At 33.0% G+C, this 14,645-nt stretch overlaps 1 non-coding gene across 1 annotated transcript; it reads left to right on the top strand.

Annotated features, from left to right (window-relative positions):
• The first annotated feature begins 8,397 nt into the window (after nt 1-8,397).
• On the top strand, nt 8,398-8,504 carry LOC121211662 (small nucleolar RNA R71). The gene has a single exon (XR_005906881.1). It is a non-coding gene; the product is annotated as a small nucleolar RNA R71 (small nucleolar RNA).
• The last annotated feature ends 6,141 nt before the right edge of the window (nt 8,505-14,645 follow it).

Here is a 14,645-nt window from a genome sequence, read left to right as displayed (position 1 = left end):
CTTCAGCTTAATCATCAAGCATTCATATTTAAAACTAGATCATATCTTTATAAAATATAACAATTCAGATGCGCAAAATAACATGTTTGCCTGAAACATTTCAATTTAACTCCATACCCAACAAGCATTACATTGAGACTAGTCATATATATATATACATGTCATGATACATATCATTCTCTTTCTGTTTTCTTATAAACACATATCATTTATTTCATTATATCAATATTTCATATACCATAGTTTCCATGTATTCCACATATATTTATTTTCCTCCTCCTCCTCTCCATTCCACATCCTTAATGTATATAGCATTCTTGTAAGTACGATTTCACAATTTACTAATAAATGCTCACATCAAACTGTCCACAAGAGTCATAGTCACTTACTTATTTATAATTCGAGCTACAAAGCTCCAAATTAAGATTCGTAAATTTTCCCTAAAACTAGACTCACATATCTTTCCACCATAAAATTTTCATAATTTTTGGTTTAGCCAATTAGCACAGTTTATTCATTAAAATTTCTCCTATTTCACTTTCTGATAGCTCTGACCTCTCTTCACTAAAAATTAATTATCTTACAGTACAAAACTCGATTAATGTTCTTGTTGATCTATCTTGAAAATAGACTCATTAGGGATTTTAAAAATATAAGTTTAAGCCTCTAATTATTTTTATCCAAATTTTTGTGATTTTCTAAAGTCAGAACATGGTATCACGTAATCATTCTAAACTAGTCTTACAAAAACATAAATATATCAAAATATAGAACTCCTTTTCTTGCTCTGTTTCTTTTATATGAATATAGACTCATTAAGCTTTAATTTTATATCTCATTCAGTCTCTGATTCAATTTCTACTATTTTTGGTGATTTTTCAAATTCACATCACTGCTACTGTCCAAAACAGTTTTATTGCTAATTCACTCTTTCACACTTTCTTTGTATTAACCTCATTTTAACATACATATCACAAATCATTTTCACCACATTTCATACATCACAAGTATAGGCCCATGATCACAAGGTCACCATAAAATCATCCTCATGTATAACTTACTTGTTTATAACCTTACCACATCCTGGTCACTTAATGAACACATCATTCACATAACCAAGTTCCTGCACTTATTCATCACAAAACTCACAAAGCAATACATAGAGAGTCTCCCGTTGAACACTTCAGATCAATCCTCGATACTTGGTGGTTTCAGCACATAACCTTACCACATCCTGGTCACTTAATGAACACATCATTCACATAACCAAGTTCCTGCACTTATTCATCACAAAACTCACAAAGCAATACATAGAGAGTCTCTCGTTGAACACTTCAGATCAATCCTCGATACTTGGTGGTTTCAGCACATAGCTCCACCCATCATATAGTTCGGGTCTCTTGTACACATGGTGAACAATCAGTTCCACCCATGTGACCTAGCCAATTTATCTCGTAGCTCTCTTGTCTACATGGTGTCCTTCACCTGGAACCACGCATGCGACCTAGCTACATATATCTCGTAGCTCTGTTGTCTACATGGTGTACACATAGTAACACCCATGTGACCTAGCTACATCATAATGTCTTGTAGCTCTCTTGTACACATGATGTGCACTCAGCACCATACATGTGACCTAGCTACATACTATCTGTATCGTCCAATCTTTCCGAAGGTTCAACCGGGATTTCTCTCTCTTTTCCAAAAATTTCACCAATCAAGTAATTATCCACAAACATATTTCCAATATCATTATAAAATATCATAATACAAGTAATATTGATGTATTACTACATATAAACTTACATCTCATTTAATATCAAGGCAATAACATTAAATTACACATTGCCTTATTAAAAATCATATGAACTTACAATTTCCCATAATAACCATAATCATAGAAATCACATTTATGTATGATAATTCAATGCACTTTATGTACCATAGACATATTTTTAAATCAATTCATAAACTTGGCACCATAATCATTTAATTTAACATAATTCAATTAATTCACTAAATTTAACTTTCAAATATAAATTACAGCGTTATTGCTGTATTATTATCATACCAACTTACATACTTTCAACACCTCGAAAATTATAATAAATATATCAATTTTACATTGAAACATGCATAAATTAATGCTTATTATACATATGAACTTACCTCGATACTAAAACGGCCATTTTACCAACTTTCCCAATTTTTGATTTTTCTCTCATTCTAGGTTCAAATCTCGTTTTCCAGGATCTAAAACATCATATTTTACTTATTTAACTAATGTACTATTCAAAACAGTCCTTAGCTCAAACTTTGGAAAAATTACAATTTTACCCCTAAACTTTTGCATATTTACACTTTTGCCCCTATACTCGGGAATTAAAATTCATCCCTTATTCTTATGTTTTATGATGTGCTGATCACTTTTCCCTTCTATGGAAACATCAAATTCTCACTCTAACATATACTTATGACTATTAGGTATTTTTACCGATTAAGCCCTTTTCCTCATTTTCACTCAAAACCGAGTAGCACAAGTTGTCTAACATAATTTAAAACCCCATATTCTATCATAAAACAGCAAAATAAACACATTTCACCTATGGGTATTTTTCCAAATATGAACCCTAGCTTAAATTATTGCTAGAATAAGCTTAATCAAATTACTGGGATTCTAAAAACGTAAAGAACTTGAAAAACGGGGTTAGAACGGACTTACTATTGAGCTTGAAAAGCTTGAAAACCCTAGCCATGGCTTTCCCCATGCTAATTTCGGCCTCTATGAAAAAGATGAGTCAATTTTGGCTTTATTTTCCCCTTTTATTTCTTTTAATTACCAAATGACCAAAATGCCCTTTCTTACTAAACTTTCAAAAATTCCATCCATGTCCAATTTTTGTCCATCACTTAGAAATTGGTCAAATTCTATTTAAGACCTCCTAATTAATATTTCAAATCAATTTCATACTAGAAACTTCTAGAATGCAAGTTTTGCAACTTATTCAATTTAGTCCCTAACTTCAAATTGAGCACTTTATGCATAGAATTTCTTCACGAAATTTTCACACAATCGTGAAATCATATCATAGACCTCAAAATAATCATAAAATAATTATTTCTATCTCGGATTTTGTGGTCCCGAAACCTCTGTTCCAACTAGACCCAATTTTGGGCTATTACACAATTTCACAATGTGAGTTCTCATATGATCATGCCATATTAAAATTCAACATGTAACTTGTATTTTCATCATTAATCAACACTCAATCATATACTTTTCAAGCTCATTCTATATCATTCTTGTATTATTAGTCCGTATTAATCATTTAACCTAATGAACCCTAGTAAAGAAATCCTGGTACACGAGTACTACACCACAGCAGAAAGCACCATAGTGTTGTACAGAGGCACCGAAGTGCAAACCTGTACAGGTGTGCAACTAACCCTATTTTCATGCCAACCATATCATATTCTTTACTATGTTCACACAGGCACTATTTTTTTACAGATAATAACATTTATTTACAATTTAGTCTCAATCTCACCATTTTGTAGTATTTTGTAAACAAGTTAAACTATAGTTAAACATTCATGATTCAATTATACAACAATTTCATTGCAACTATTTCATCTAAACTTACCAAACAGGATTAGTAATAATGAAACATCGAGGACTAATCTATAATTTTTTTTTCGCGATTATCTACTAGTTGGTTCAATTCTAGATCTATATCATAATTTAATTCAATTTATCAATTCCAAACATCATTTAAGAGCCTACTATGATTATGCCTCAATTCAATTTCATTTTTTAGATATTCTCTCAAGTTTTACATTTTATTCAATTTAGTCCCTAAAATCGAAACAATCGTAACTTACACATTTGAGCTTTGTTTTATAATCCTATTTCAATTATAACCTTAAACAAACCTTTACTATCTATTTATATCAAAATGTCATGACAATTTTACTATTTATTCGTTTTAGTCCTTAAGTTTAAAATTAACATTCAAACTTTACAAACTAATCCTTTTCCATTTCTAAGCTTAAAAGCCAACATTGTAACACCAAAACTTCAAGCATTCATCCATGGTAACTTTTTGTAAATTTAACAGTTTTGAAAAATAAAACATGGGTTAACTAATTCAAGCTACCACTAATAAAAAAACGTAAAATTTACGAAAAACGGGCTTCAAACGCAAGGGCTGAAGTTTTGTTTGAAGCTCAACAATGGATTCCTTGATTTATTTTGTTTAGAATAGTGAGAAAGACAAATAAAAGATAGGTTTTGTTTATTATGTTTTAACATATTATTTTAATTATTTAATCAAACTTTTAACATTCATTATTGATAAAAGACACCACTAACTGTCCATTCACCCTTAAAATGGATGATTTGCTATTTAAATCCTTGATTTAATTACCATTTAAGCCTTTAAACAAATTAAAATCTATAGCGATTAACTTTTATCACTTTTATGATTTAGTCCTTGCACCACAATTAACTACCAATTCAAAAAATTTACTACACTGAAATTCAATATAATTATATAATAGACTCAAAAATATTAATTAATAATATTTATGAACTATCAGAAAATGGGGTTCAGAAACAACTGTTTTCGATACCACTGAAAATGAGTTGTTACATAAACTAATGTTCTTTATATACATAATGAAATGTGTTGATGATATCTATTATGCATAATTTATAATTAAATTAACCAATTAATTAACTAAAAATACTTAATTAACTTAACTAGCTTACTAATTATACTATATATATGTTAAGTGGGATGCAAGGTGAAAGCTTTATCATCTTTCTCCAAAATCATATACACCATTGAAGAAAAGAAAGAAGAAAGCTCTGAAACTTTTGAACATTCGAAAACCATTACAAGTAAGTTTCTAAGTCATTAATTTGTCCAATTATTCAAATTTTAGTAAGTTGTTATTGTTGAGAAATTGAAGAATTGGGCTTAAAATTGATAGAAAATAAGCTTAGATTATGAAAATGACTAAACTGTAAAGCTTAGTAAGCTTGCTTGTTAACTTTGTTACATTAGGAACCAAATTGAATAAAGTGAATGACATGAGATTATACTAGAAATATAAAGTATATGGTCCCTAATGAAAGAATATGAAATTGGATTTTAATCTGAAGCAATATACCGAAAGTTATTCAAATCTTAAGTTCAGGGACTAAATTGAATAAAATGAGAAATATGCTTGGCTTTATTTGTGAACATGAATTGGATGAAATCTGTTATCGCTTATTTTTTGAATTATCATCCGTAGCTAAAGATGACGAAGAGCCGTCAAGAGGGAAAGGAAAAGCGAGAGTCGTCAATGAGTGACACGCAATCCCGATTTGTGCTTTTATGATTTGAGATCAAGTCACTTGTTTTCGAATTCATGTTAATTGCATTATTGAGTATTGAGGTGAGTATATAATTTTCGTGTGAATTGATTGGATGTGATTAGTATTGAATATTGATATTTTAGACTGAATTGAATAAAATAGAAAGTAGGATGATTTAATTGATACATGATATGTGATATGGGAATGGAGCGAAACATGTTATGTGATATGAGAAAGTTTTGAATTGTTGATGAATTGAAATGTGATTATGAAATTGAATGAGAAATGATATATGAGTTGGATTATATAATGCAATCGGAACATTAGTACCTATTAATTATTTGGGAAGCGTCAAATATAGTTGCATGTCATAAGATTAGATTGTATACGGGTTTGCACTTCATTTTATCTGATGATGCTCTTATGTGCCAATATATTTGTTGTGGCTTGTCCAATGATGCACTTCGTGTGCCATTATATCTGTTTCAAGATATCTGATGATGCACTGCGATGCTAGATTGATGTGTTGGTTGGTTAATCTGTGTATCCGTCTTGAATCTGATTCTGGTTAATTGGGAATATAAAGAATGAATTGGATAAACAATGTTGGAGTTGAAATGATACAAATTGATATTATAAATGTATACATGTGAGATGTGATTAATGACAGCATGTGAAAGACCATACGAATGTTGGATCTAGTGCTCAAAGTGTAGTATTTTCATTAATGTGCACTTTTAATTTTTTCCAAACTGATTGGTTAATAAAATTATTCATGAATTACATTAATACTTTGTATAATTTCCTCACATGGGATTTTCTTGCAAAGCACAATGGAAACAAATGTTGCTCATTGGTTGTTTAATGTTTAAACTAATACAAAGTGGTATTATGTAGTCGGATCGTAATACAGAAAGACAACTTGTATTTGTATACGAAGCTAAACATACCTTTAATTTAATTGAAAATGATCAAACTGATTGAAATACTAATATGTCGTCTATCAAGTCCAATTGTGGAGATGCTTTATCTTGGGCATCAGAGTGGATGACTCCCAAAAGATAGAGACATAGATGTGATTGACTGGATTGACAGTACATTAGATAGAACCCAAGAAGAATAGATCATGAATCTATTTATGGGTTTATTCACTTGTGATGTTCATAATGTGACATACATAAATCCTAAGTGGATGATGAACTAGGTATGTGTGACTCGTACACTTTAATGCAAGTAAAAACCTAAGTTCGAATAAATAAGGAATCAAAAGTTGGTGCGTTGGGTGTACGACTTCTATAGTATGTAGTATCATTCACAATAGTGGAATTCATAGCTCGAAACATGGGCAAATGATATCCTCTTATTGGCATTACATGGTTAATGAAAAGGAAACGTGGCCAAGGGTCATTCATTTTTGTGATAGATGACTTGATCACTATTTGATAGTGATTGACTTTTCATGAAGAAAGATGTAATGGTTACCATAAGATAAAATAGAATCATATTGGGAGAACGGATATTATCCCAAAGAGATTAAGGATACCTTATGAGGGTAACACACTTATGACAAGGTCATTGGACAAGCGCTAATTGAGTTGCTTTTGTAATGGTATGCTATTAGGGAGAGCTCAGTCATGATATTATAATGGAATGACTTCGTAACTAAATGAATTTATAATTAGCAGGCAAAAAATTGGAACTTAATTATAAATCATTTGAGTCTTAATTGCATATGTTCAGTCGATCCCTCCGCTAGCTCATTGGAACCATAAATGAATTGCATGATGAATAAAATGAATAGAAATTAGTAGAAATGGTGAAATAAGAGAAATGGAAAACATTCAAAATTATTATGGTTTTCTCCGAAATGGAGAAATGGAATCATTTGGAAATGAATATGGTTTTCTCAAAATGGAAATGAAAATGAGAAATGATTCATTTGCAAATGAACATGAATTACTAAAAAATGATCAGAAGAATGAATTTATGTTTTTAAGCTATTTTAAAGCCCAAAAATGAACATAAATCATTCAATCATAGTGAACAAATTGAATGGTGAAATATTAAATATATTTTCTCAAAAATTTTATCAGGGATAAAATCATCATAATTTTATCGAGGGTAAAATTGGGACACAAAATTTATTTAATTGAATATAAATATTGAATTTTATTTGGGAAAATGAAAAACAAAATTGGGTTGGATTATATAGCGAAGTATTAGGTCGAAAAGTTCAAGAAGTACTCGTAATTGGACCCGATGTGAGAGAGGTCTAAAATCCCCTCATAAAACATGAACAGACGACAATCCGAGTAAGAATACAAGGGGATGTCGTTGACCCTACCTATACTCTAAGTAGGAGGTTATTTTTCTAATTGAAATAAACTTCTACAATTCAACAAGAGTTTTGTTTTCTTTTCCTATAAATAAATGGCACCGGTAGGGCTAGAAAGAGAACTTTAAGATATTGTTACTCGGCCGAAAAATAGAGATAATTTGATCTCAATTATTAAATATATTTTTTGAAATAAAAATTCTGTTAGTTTCCATTTTGAGAAGAGAATTTTCATTTTCACCCCAAAAGAAAAGAAAACTATTTTTAGTTCTATGTTTTGATTCAATTTGATTAAGCTCACGCTCGAGATAATTTATGGTACTAGAATAGTGGAGAAGATCATTTGGTTTAAAGACGGGAATGACAAAGATTCATCTATCTAAAAACACAAGTATGATTTTGATCTAGGGTTTATTGTACCTGAGTAGAACAGTACAAACCGTCAATCTTTTTATTTAAAAGTTCTACCTGATTAGATAGCGTAGTAACTGTGTCGAGGTTGAAAACACCGGCTACTTTTATCGGCTTTGTTCTCATGACTTGCCACTAATATTTATTCAATGACATCTCTTCAATAAATTCGTAAGCCTCTTCAGGTGTTTTGTTGTTCAAAGTTCCACCGGCAGCTGCGTCGATAAGTTGCCTTGTTGAGGGGTTCACACCGTTGTGAAAAGTCTAAACCTGTAACCATAAAGGTAACTCATGGTGAGAGAAACTTCTCAATAAGTCCTTTTTTCTCTCCCATGCATCATAAAGAGTTTCTAGATCCATCTGCACAAAAGAAGAGATATCATTCCTCAATTTAGCCGTTTTAGCTGGCGAAAAATATTTAAGTAAAAATTTTTCGGTCATTTGTTCCCAAGTAGTGATTGACCCTCGTGGTAACGAGTTCAACCACTGTTTAGCCTTATTCCTCAACGAAAAGGGAAACAACTGAAGGCGAATGGTATCATCAGAAATGCCATTAATTTTAAAAGTGTCGCAGAGTTTCAGAAAATTCGCTAAATGAGTGTTTGGGTCCTCATCCTGCAAACCATAAAACTGAACAAATTGTTGTATCATTTGAATCGTGTTAGGTTTTAGTTCAAAATTATTTGTAGCAATAGCAGGCCTAATATACTCAATTCAGTTCCTGTTAAATTAGGTTTAGCATAATCATACATAGTACGAGGAGCAGGATTCTGATTTACTAGATCAGCAGCAATCGCATGAGGTAGCGGATTTTCCTAATTTTCACCCATCTCCTCGGTTGTGGTGTAAATATTGTCCTCTCGCTCTTCCTCTATGTATCTCAGGCTTCGCCTTATTTCTTTTCGGTTTCTGATCTCACTATTAAAAAGTAATGGTCCCGACGGGTTTCTTCTAGTCATAAACTATAAAAACCTGCCAGAAGTAAATAGAAGAAAATTTAGTAATATAAACAAAATTAAAATAAAATTTAACTTGCAATAAAATAAATGGCTAAAGTAATAAAAATTAAGCATTCCTAATATCTTAATTCTCTGGCAACGGCGCCAAAAACTTGATGTGCGTGATAAGTTTTATATTTATGATTGATCGTACTTGAAAACTAACTATTATCACGATAAAGGCAAGCACACCTATCGAACAGTAGTATAGCTTATAGTAGGACTGAAATGTCGAACCCACAGGAACTAAAAGTACTAGAATTAACCTTCTTTTTATTATCTAGCCTAAAAATAATGGGATTTTCTTTATCTAAACTAATTAACTAAACTAAGAATTCACAGGAAGTAAACTGGGGAAATACTTTTGAGAAAAATGATTGATTTAGACAATACCTAAGGAAGAATCCACCTAGACTTCACTTATTATTTGATCTGAACTAGACGATTTATTCACTTAACTTGATCCGTAGAAATCCCTAATTTATATTATTATCTCTCTCGAGACTAACAACGTCTAACCCTAGGTTGATTAATTGAAATCTCTTTCTAATTAAAACCCATAGTGTTGCATTAACTCGATCTATGAATTCCCTTATTAGGTTTGACCCTAATCCGGCAGAATCATGTCACCCAATGTCTAGGGGTGCAATCAACTCCACTTAATTATACTAGATCTACTCTTAGACAGGGAATTTTGCTCCTCTGAATAAGCACATCAATACTTGAATCAATATCCTGGAATATTAAAGCAAGAATTAAGAATACATAATTAAGAAATACATAATTCAGAATATAGTAACAAGATCCATCTTACGTTTCTCCCCCTTAGGTATTTAGGGAATTTAGTTCATATGTGTAAAAGAAAACATTTCAGAAGAATAATAATAACAAAACATAAAGAAACCCAAAAACCCCTGAAGGAAATTGAAGGGAGATCTTCAGTCTTGAAGGAGAATCTGGCTTCTAAGATAGATCAATCGGCTTTCTTTGAGTAATTCCCTGGCTCCCACTCTATGTGTCTTTCCTCCAGGTGCCTCCTCCGATGTTTATATAGGCTTTAGAATGCTTCAAAACCCTCAAAAGTGGCCTTTTCCGAGTAGAACTAGACTTAGGCTCGATAAGGACACGACAATGTGCCACTCCCGTGTGGGTGGATTAGGCCATGTTAAAGTCTGCTAAATAGACACGAGCGTGTGGTCTACCCGTATGAGGAAGTCCAGGCCGTGTTGATTTCCCACATTGACCCATTTTCTCAGTTTTTGGCCCGTTTCTCGCTCTTTTTGCTATCCTAGGCTCTCTTGAGTATAAAACATGAAATTAAAGGATTAGGAGTATCAAATCCACTAAAACCAAGGAGAAATTATCCATAAATATGCCAAGCGTGGGGCCAAATATATGTATATATTACGGTTTATCAAATATCCCCACAGTTAAGCATTTGCTTGTCCTCAAGCAAAATCCTCAACTCGCAATCCAAATAAATTCTTCTCAACTTATAATTCTCATCAATAATGTTTCAAAATTATCCATAAGCAGTCATACATTTAAAATTTAACCAAAAAAACATTAAAGTTTCAAATAGTCAAAGCTGAGCATTCTAATCATAAAATTATAGGCATCCCCCTTTATCTAAGTAATTATCTTTGATTCCAAATTGACAATGGACGACTTCCTCACTAAAGGTTCACTCAAATCACTCAATGTGTTCAAGGTTCAAATTAAGCACTCATTAGTCAAACATGAAAAGTTATTACCATAAGCTTGCATGAAAATCAAATCTCCACCACTACAAATGAGATGATACATAAATCAAAAGGTCCTTGAAAGGTTGTAAAGGGGCTTTGGGTTAAAGGTGTAGATAAAGGCTGAAAATGAAACTGTTAGAATCGAGATTAACTTGATAAATTACCTAACTAGAAAAATAACTAATCATCAATTGAATAAACGTGAGCTTCTTCTCAAAATATGGAATTAAATACTTAAACTCAAAAACAAAGAATTACTACTAAAATGTATGTATGTATGTATGTATGTATTTTTTTAAGAATAAGAACAAATACAAGAATAAGAGAATTGTACGATTCGAATAAAAGTACATAGTTAGGCAATTAGCCAAATCAAATCTCGACAAAAAGGAAATCAATAAAATAGAAAAAATTCTCAATGAATCAAAAAGGGTTAAGTTATGGTTTATTATTAAGGGGAATATTAAGAAAAATAGTTAAGGCCCAAAGGGGTTCACTAGGTGTCAATTATGTGGGTAGGCTTTTTATGGGGTAAATAGGTTAAAACCTAAGTGCCTTTATCATTTTAGTATATCAAATCAAAGGTGTGGTCTCGACATGTAAAATCGATGCAAGTTCTAGAATAACAATTCAATGTTGACACACTCATAACCAATAACAATTCAATGTTGACACACTCATAACCAATAAAGTCTCACAGAAATTATGGGTATTTGATGTCAATCCTGTAAATTCAAAACTTCAAGATAATACCTCAATTCAGGGAAACAACCTAGCAATTTTAATTCTCAAAAGTTTCAAATTATCAAACTTGATTCTCTAATGTCTTAAAGTTTAAACAATCGATGCATAGTTACCTATGATTTAATTCAAAACATATCAATAAAAATCATAAATCAATCAAAATTTACTCCAATAATGAGAAATTATTTGAGAACAAGATATAAATAACTTCCCCACACTTAAGATGTACATTGTCCTTAATGTACAAAGATATATAATAGCAATGTAAGCATAATATCAAAAGAGAGGAAGAGAAGTGAAACTGCCCTGAATGTTTGGATGAAATCCTTGGAATAGTGAAGGCTGGATTTGTAGATATGACCAATGAAAGGTATGATTCTGAGCTATTAATAAGAAAATAAACACAACTGTAGAAGAGAATTAAGGGCTTACTCGATAATAACCATTAAGATAAACATATCTCAAAATATAAAAACATAAGTCTTTAAAAATAAAAGAAATATAAAATTAAAAATAAAAATAAAATAAGTGGACTCAAAGGTCCTCATCATCAGTGTCGTGAGCCGGTGGCGCTAGAGGAGTGATATGGAGGTGCTTGCGAATCTACCGCAAAGTCTCATCGATACTATCGAACCTCGCATCAGGACTGTCGAACCTCTAAACACAGTACTGACGTAAATCAGTAAACTCCTTGAATGACACTTATCGAAAGCTGACAGCAGATGTAGCATGGCAGTGACTCGATGGTGGGGGTTTGTAGTGTGGGGAAAGAGAGAGGAAGGAAGGAATGTGTAGGGAAGGGAGGACAAGAGAGAAGATTTTGATGCGTATGAAGGAAAAGGGAGGAGAAATGGTGGATTTTGAGGTGATGGTCGGAGCTTAGGTGGCAACGGTGGCGAAGAGAGTGACGGCTAGGGTTAGGGTGTTGGGGAAGGGGATGATGAATAATGGGGTTTTATATCGATATTAGGGCACACGGCCATGGGGCACGCTTGTGTGCCCTTATTTCAGCCCGTGTGTTTCGTGGTTTTCAAATTTTGGCGCGTCTAGAATTCGGCCCACACTGTGTTCTTTGGGCATGTTGGTGCACACGGCCGTGTCCTATTTCGTTTGCTTCTCCCACGTCAGTGTACATATGCGCACGCCCGTGTTATTTTGACAGTTTCGACCACAGGTAGTGGGCACGGGCGTGTCGTACGCCCGTGTTAATTTCTCAATTTCTACCACGGCTTATAGACACAGGCGTGTTGCACGCCCGTGTTAATTTGGCAAGATTGCCCACGGCAATGTCGCACAACCACGGCAACGTATCGAATTTCGTGTTTTTGCTCTATTTTCACACGACCGTATCGCACGGCCGTGTCACCGCCTATGGTATAAGCACGGCCTAAGGCACGCCCGTGTGCCTGGCCATGTGAATTTGGAAAGCCTGTGTTCAAGGACTCAGTTAATGATTTAGATGCTAAAAACTAAAATTTAAAGAAATCAACACCGTTAATGCTCGGGTTGCCTCCCTAGAAGCGCTTATTTAGAGTCTAAGCTCGACTCACCTCTCTGTTGCGTGGTCATGGTGGTGCGAGGAGTTTACACTCCTTATTCCTGCAATCAATTTTATCAAAATAAGGTTTTAGACGAGTACTATTGACCTTAAAAGTGCCGAATTTGGAATGAGTTACCTCGACTATACCATATGGGAAAATGTTAAGTACCATAAAAGGGATTGCTCCATTAGGTTCAGAAGTGGTAATATGAGGGTCTGCCGCATCTAATAGTACTTTGTCTCCAACCTTAAGTTAAATTGATAAAACATTGAGTCTTTCATGGCATGGTTTTGGTTTATCGTGTGTTCTCGATTTCTGTGTCCGCCATTCGTCTAGTTCATCGATTTGAAGTCTTCTTTCTTCATATATGGGTCATTTGTTGTTACTTGAACATGGCTCATGTATGCTCTTCGAACGTGTTTCCTGTAAAAAAGATTACACCACATGATTAGTATTAGTAGCATGATTTATACAACCACCCTCAATATTCGATGTGTTACTCAAATTATGAGCTTGAAGAGTGATTGTTTCATCACCCACACGAAGTGTGAGTTCACCTATACCAACATCAATAATGGTTCTAGCAGTTGCTAAAAAGGGTTGTCATAAAATTAAAGGTACGTCACTATCCTCTTCCATGTCTAAAACAAAAAAATCAATTGGGAATATAAATTTATCAATTTTGACAAGTACGTCTTCAATGATACCCTTAGGAAATCTAAGGGTTTTATTTGGTAACTTAATGCTCATCCTAGTTTGTTTGGGTTTCCCAAGACCTAGTTGTTTAAACATTTTATAGGGCATACGTTAATGCTCGCCCTTAAATCAGTCAATGCATTATTAACATCTAAACTACCAATTAAAAAAGGAATCGTAAAACTCATTGGATCTTTGAATTTGTTGGCCAGTTTATTCTGAAGAATGGCTGAGCAAACTGCATTCAACTCCACATGCGATGCCTCATCCAACTTCTATTTATTTGCTAAAAGCTCCTTTAAAAATTTAACTACGTTTGGCATCTGCGAAAGAGCTTCAATTAGCGATAAGTTAATATGTACTTTCTTTAATAATTTAAGGAATTTACCAAATTGTTCATCCGTGTAGTCTTTCCTTGTCGCACTAGGGTATGGCACTCGAGGTTTATATTCTCTACTTACCAGTTTTTTTCTCATTGTGGTCCACCTCATCCTTACCTTTACTTACCACAATTCCTTAAGTAAAAATTTTTCGGTCATTTGTTCCCAAGTAGTGATTGACCCTATTGGTAACGAGTTCAACCACTGTTTAGCCTTATTCCTCAACGAAAAAGGAAACAACTGAAGGCGAATGGTATCATCAGAAACACCATTAATTTTAAAAGTGTCGCAGAGTTTCAAAAAATTCTCTAAATGAGTGTTTGGGTCCTCATCCTGCAAACCATAAAACTGAACAAATTGTTGTATCATTTGAATCGTGTTAGGTTTAAGTTCAAAATTATTTGTAGCAATAGCAGGCCTAACTATACTC

The sequence above is a fragment of the Gossypium hirsutum genome, chromosome A12, assembly GCF_007990345.1.
Source record: "Gossypium hirsutum isolate 1008001.06 chromosome A12, Gossypium_hirsutum_v2.1, whole genome shotgun sequence".
Taxonomy (NCBI): Eukaryota; Viridiplantae; Streptophyta; class Magnoliopsida; order Malvales; family Malvaceae; genus Gossypium; species Gossypium hirsutum.
The sequence above is the reverse complement of the archived record's forward strand: the minus strand, read 5'-3'. Positions and strand labels throughout refer to the sequence as shown.